This window comes from Triticum urartu, chromosome 1 (assembly GCF_003073215.2).
Source record: "Triticum urartu cultivar G1812 chromosome 1, Tu2.1, whole genome shotgun sequence".
NCBI classification, from domain to species: domain Eukaryota; kingdom Viridiplantae; phylum Streptophyta; class Magnoliopsida; order Poales; family Poaceae; genus Triticum; species Triticum urartu.
The window spans coordinates 551045778-551052281 of NC_053022.1; positions in this window are offsets into that span (position 1 = coordinate 551045778).

Below are 6504 nucleotides of genomic sequence, written 5' to 3' on the forward strand. Positions count from 1 at the left end.
GCGTACAACAAGATTTGGGTCTATCTGCTGGCTACACCACTGGGTGCTATTGCTGGAGCTGGATCTGTAAGTGCATCTAGTGCCACCCCTAGTTGGTTTTGGAGTATTGACGACAAACCTGGTTGAGGGACTAATGTGTTAGTGAGAATTACAGGAAAACACAGGTAGAAGTCCCTCATCGATTCGGTTTTACTACCAGAGATGACCCCTAAAAATGTATGAAGACATTGAAGACAAAGGTGGTATATGAAGATATTCACTTTGAAGACTATGACAAAAGAAGACACGTTATGAAGCCTATGGAGCTCGAAGACTTAGATCTTTCGTAGTTCCTTTTATTTTGTGTTGAGTCATAGGAACCACCGTACTGTTAAGTGGGGTCCAGGAGAACCAGTCAGAATGACTGAAGTGATGCCTAAATCAAAAACCTATGTCTTCGGGTGAAGACAATGAGAGCGAATCTTGTCCAGAGCCGGACAAGTCAGCTTTACTTGTAGCCCAAGTTAAAGTTGCCATGAGAGTTCGAAATCTGACCGTTGAGACACGTGTCAGTTCCTTAGTGACCCAGGGTCATTTCGGACAAATCAGGTCGGGTTGCCAAGTGGCTATAAATAGCCCACCCCCACAACCATAAACGGTTGGCTGCTCAGATTTCTGTACACGGCTTTTGTCGTTTGAGAGCAATCCACCTCGAAGCCTTTGAGAAAAAATTCCTAGTGAGGAGAAAACCCCTAACCACCCAGAGCCAGAGTAAATTGGGCATCACTTAAGTCTTCTTGTCTGTGTGATCTGAAGACTTATTACACTTGAGGACTGTGAATCCTCCAGACGGTTAGGCGTCGCGTTCAGAGCATCCAAGAGACATTGTGGATTGCCAGTGAACGAAGTTTGTGAAGGTTTGGGAGTCTACCTTGAAGACTTACCAGAGTGATTGGGCGAGGACTAAGTGACCTTAGCTCAAGGAGAATACGGTGAGGACTTGGTGTCCTGAACTGTGTGTTCAGGACTGGGTGTCCGGGACTGTGTGTCCTAAGGTTTAAATACCTAGCCGCTCCAATCAGACGTACAGTTGTCACAGCAACTGGAACTGGTCCAACATATCATTGTCTTCAACGAGTCACTGGTTTCATCTTCACTTCCTTCTCTTTATGTTACTCATTGTGGAGTCATTGCATGCTTGCTTTATCATTTGTCTTCACAACGTGAATGCATGATCTGTTTGGCTTCATAACTTCTTCCTACTTGATCCTTATTACACTGAAGCTGTTTGTCATTGTGCTTTCACTCTATTGAATACATGACCATGGCTGGCCTAGTGTAATCTAACTTCCGCTGCATAGTAATAGGCATAATCTTCACTGTTTGTCTTCATAACTCCCAAGTTTTGAAGACTTTCATAAAAATCGCCTATTCACCCCCCCTCTAGTCGATATAACGCACTTTCAATTGGTATCAGAGCAAGGTGCTCCCTTGTTCTGTGTGATTCGGTTTAACCACCTGGAGTTTTAGTAATGTCGACTGCAGGGATAATCAAAGTCTCCGCTGCGTGCCCGTCTTCGATGGAACTGAATATCCCTACTGAAGAATAAGATGCGAATGCATCTTGAAGCCATTGACGTCGACCTATGGTATGTCGTCCAGAACGGTGTTCCCAAGGCCGGAGAAGGTGTCACTGCTGCTGATGTCAAGAAGTTCACTCAACTGGACTCTACTGCCAAGAATATCATATGTGGTCATCTAACAAAAGGACAATATGGCCGTGTGAGTGCCTTGAAGACATCCAAGCTAGTCTGGGACTGGCTCTCCAAGGTCAATGAAGGCATCTCAACCCAGAGAGATCAAAAATCAGTGTTCTTCGCAACCTCTTCAACTGCTTCAAGCGAAATGACAATGAGAATGTTCAGCACACATTTGACCGACTCACTGACATCACGAATGAGCTTCAATCCCTCGGCGCCACTGAAATCACCAAACATGAAATCGTCAAGACGCTGCTGAGATCACTTGATAGTTCGTTTGACATCCTGGCCCTGATGATTCAAGAACGTCCTGATTTCAAGACACTCGATCCGTCTGACATACTTGAGAGGCTCAACACACATGAGTTTCAGCTTTCTGAGAAAAGAGATATCTACGGTCCAAACTATGGGCGAACTCGTGCCTTGAAGGCAAAAGCTGTCTCCTCATCTGAAGAAGAATCTGACTGCAGTTCTGATGATCCTGAAGACATTGGAAGAGAACTTGCAATGCTAGTGAAGAAGTTTCAAAAATTCACCAAGAAGAAAGGCTTCAGAAAATCTTCACGATCAAGCTCAAGGAATGATGAAGCTTCTGCTCATGACTACAAGAAGAAAACATGTCACAAGTGCAAGAAAACTGGACACTTCATCTCTGAGTGTCCACAGTGGGACAATGAGAATAGAAGGAAGAAGAAGAGCAAGGAATATGATTCTGACGACAAGAAGAAGAAGAAATACTCAAAGTCTTCTTCCAAGTCTTCATCAAAGTCTTCATCACACAAGAAGAGCTCATCTGGCAAGGCACGTGCGTTTGTTGGAAAGGAGATGGATTCAGAGGAGGAGTCCGCATCTGAGGTGGCAGAGGTGGAGTCTGAGGAGGAATCTGATTTTGGCATTGCGAGTCTGGCTACAGCATACGTCGCCAAGTCTATCTTCAACACTGAAGACAATGACTGCGTCACCGACACCAACGCAAATGACAAGAACGACTCCACTCCTACCTACTGCTTCATGGCACGCGGTGCCAAGGTAAACACACGCACTACTCGCTATCAAACATCTAGTGACGATGACTCTAAATGTGATTCAAAACCTAGGTACAAAATACTTGCTAAAATTGCAACTGAACAACAGAAAGCTATGGAACATATTCAAAAACTGTTAGACAGAAGCGATGATCTGTTAGGTGCTGAAATGACTCGATCTGAATCCTTAATTGAAGACATAAAAAATCTTCACGTTAAGTATCAGGAACTTGAAGTCGTCATGAATACTCTCTCAACAACTCATGAAAAGCTTTCCTATGATTATCTTCAAAGGAAGCAAGAACTTGAGAAATTGAGAGCGGCTCATGAAGATCTTCAAAAGGAAAATGAGTCACTTCGCTCCGAACAGATCAGTCCCGCTCAGGAAGGATTTGAACCACCATGTCTTAAATGCATTGAGCGTGATAATGCTAATTCTGTTGCTGAATGTTCCACTGCTACTGCTGTTGCAATATCTTCAACTGTTGATGTGTAACTAACCCCTCTGCTGAGGATACCACTGCTATTGCTGATGAGAATGCTAGGTTGAAGACATTGCTTGAAACAGGGATGTACAAAAGTCTTAAAGGACATCAGACATTATGTGATGTCCTCAAGAAGCAGATTCTGAACCAAACCCTAGGAAAGAGGGTGTTGGTTTGTGAGGAAAATAAATGCAGATGGCTCTTACTGGAAACCTGAGCAGTACCCCAAAACCACATGGGTTGCTGCAAAGGAACCATGCAGATCCATCCAACTTATCTGGCTTCACTTGTGCTAACCCCATTATCATTGATGAATCCTTTGATGCAAACTATAAACTGTTTAAGAATCAGAATGGTGAAGTGTTTGCCAGGTACATTGGTACTAACTGCAGGAATGGACCGCCTAAGAAGAAGATCTGGGTTCCGAAAGTGTCTTGGAAAATCTTCCTGTGAATGTCTTCATGACACCTCACATGAAGAAGACAAACCTCAGACCAAAGGCTTCATACGGTCCAAAGGCTTCATACAGACAGAGGACTCACCTGAGTCACTAACGCAAATGTTTTGCAGGGAAACCATACTCAGGCATATGAATATGAGAGCGGTTCATCGAACCGTCATGTTCATATGACCAAAAATTATTCTGCTTATTCTATGAGTATTATTGTCCACCTGCTAGACTGTTTGCTAAGGCTTCAAAGCCAAAATTCTCAGATGCTGCACTTAGACTTATTGCTTCTAAGCCACCCTTGAAGATGTGGGTGGTTAAGAAAGCTTAACTCTCTTTTGCAGGGAAAGGTCTCCAGCAGAAAAACAAAATCTTCTGATGCTATTGCTGGGGACCTTAAAAATCTTGTAGGGCGCAAGATAAAATGCCCGAATGGCATCATTATGTACTTGTTCCTGAATCGCATGCTACTCTCCCTATTAGTCCTAATCTGGATCTAGTTTTCATAACCCACTGGTTCGTCAAATGTTTTGCTTCACAATTCTCTTCGTGAAGCCTATCCCCCTAACTGCACTGTAGGGTACGACACCAGCGACTTCAGAATGGATTATTGAAGTGGGTGTACAAATCACATGACTGGCAAAAGAAGCCTTCTTATGGACTCAACCTTACGTCCATCCGACAAGAGCCACATCACATTTTCTGACACTGGTAAAAGTAAGGTATTGGGTCTAGGTAGAGTTGCAATCTCAAGGGATCAACACATGGATAAAGTCATGCTTGTTGAATCCCTTGGCTTCAACTTAATGTCTGTCTCAATGCTTTGCGATTTGAACATGATCGTAATGTTTGGAAAATATCGTTGCCTGGTGCTAATGGAATCTGACAATCTCTAGTGTTTGAAGGGTATCGGAAAGGTGATTTGTACGTGGTAGATTTCTCAGCAGGACCACAACTTGCAGTATGTCTTCTTGCAAAAGCTTCAGAATGCTGGCTTTGGCATCGGAGGCTTGGGCATGCTGGCATGAGGAACCTCCACACCCTTGCGAAGAAGAAGCATGTCATAGGCATCGGGCGTCAAGTTCAAGAAAGATCATTTATGCGGTGCCTGTGAAGATGACAAGGGCAAAACATCCTTCGAAGACAATTATGACTACTTCACAACCCTTCGAACTGCTCCACATGGATCTTTTCGGTCCCACTCACTACTCAACTTTTACTACTTCTGCTTTCCTTTATGGCTTCGTCATTGTTGATGATTACTCTAGATATACATGGGTACACATAATCCTTTACAAGACTGAAGTGCAGGATGTCTTCAGACGCTTCGCCAATCGAGCTATGAACAATTTTGGCGCCAAGATAAAGCACATCAGAAGTGACAATGGCACTGAATTCAAGAACACTGGCCTTGATACATATCTTGATACCTTGGGCATCACACAAGAATTCTCAGCCCCGTACACGCCACAGCAGAATGGCGTCGTCGAACGCAAGAACAGAACACTCATTGAAATGGCCAGAACAATGCTAGAGAATACAAGAGTCCAAGAAAATTCTGGACTGAAGCCATTGATACCGCATGCCATACAATCAATCGTGTTTATCTTCACAAGCTTCTGAACAAGACATCTATGAACTCCTAACTGGCAAGAAGCCAAATGTCAGTTACTTCAGAGTATTTGGCGCAAAGTGCTGGATCAAGGACCACACCACACCTCAAAGTTTGCACCAAAAGCACATGAGGGCTTCATGCTTGGATATGGAAAGGATTCACACTCCTACAGAGTCTTCAATCTCTTCCATTACAAAGTGGTCGAAACAGTGGATGTGCGGTTTGATGAAACAAATGGTTCACAAAGAGAGCAACTGCCAAATGTGCTAGATGAAGTCCAGCTAGTGAATCAATCAAGCTTATGGGAACTGGAGAGATTATGCCTTCTGAAGCTCATCCTGAAGAAGAACTCATCATCTCAGCACCTGATCAACATGAAGACAATGCTCAGCATGAAGACATTCCTCCAAACAACAACGCAGATCAGCAAGAGCAAAGTCTTCGCCTCTACATCCTCGTGTTGCAAATGAAGTGCAGATTGACAGAATAATTGACAGCATCAATGCACCTGGTCCACTCACTCGTTCAAGGGCAACTCAGCTAGCAAATTTCTGTGGGCACTTCGCATTCGTCTCAATATCAGAACCCAAGAAAGTTGAAGAAGCCTTCATGGAACCTGAATGGATTCAAGCTATGCAAGAAGAGCTTCAACAGTTTGAGCTGAATAATGTATGGGAACTGGTTAAGCCTGATCCACGGAAGCACAACATAATAGGCACCAAATGGATATACCGCAACAAGCAAGATGAGCATGGTCAAGTTGTCAGAAACAAAGCTCGTCTCGTTGCTCAAGGATATACTCAAGTGGAGGGCATTGACTTCGATGAAACATTTGCTCCTGTGGCTAGGCTTGAAGCCATACGCATACTGCTGGCCTATGCAAATCATCATAACATACTTCTATATCAAATGGATGTGAAAAGTGCCTTTCTCAATGGCAAGATTGAAGAAGAAGTGTATGTTGCACAACCCTGGCTTTGAAAATCCAAAACATCCTGATATGGTATACAAGCTCAACAAGGCACTGTATGGCCTCAAACAAGCCCCTAGGGCCTGGTATGACACTCAAGTACTTTCTGAAGAGCAAAGGCTTCATACCTGGTTCCCTGGATCCCACTCTTTTCTTCACGAAGACATACGATGGTAAACTATTTGTGTGCCAAATATATGTGGATGACATTATCTTCGGCTG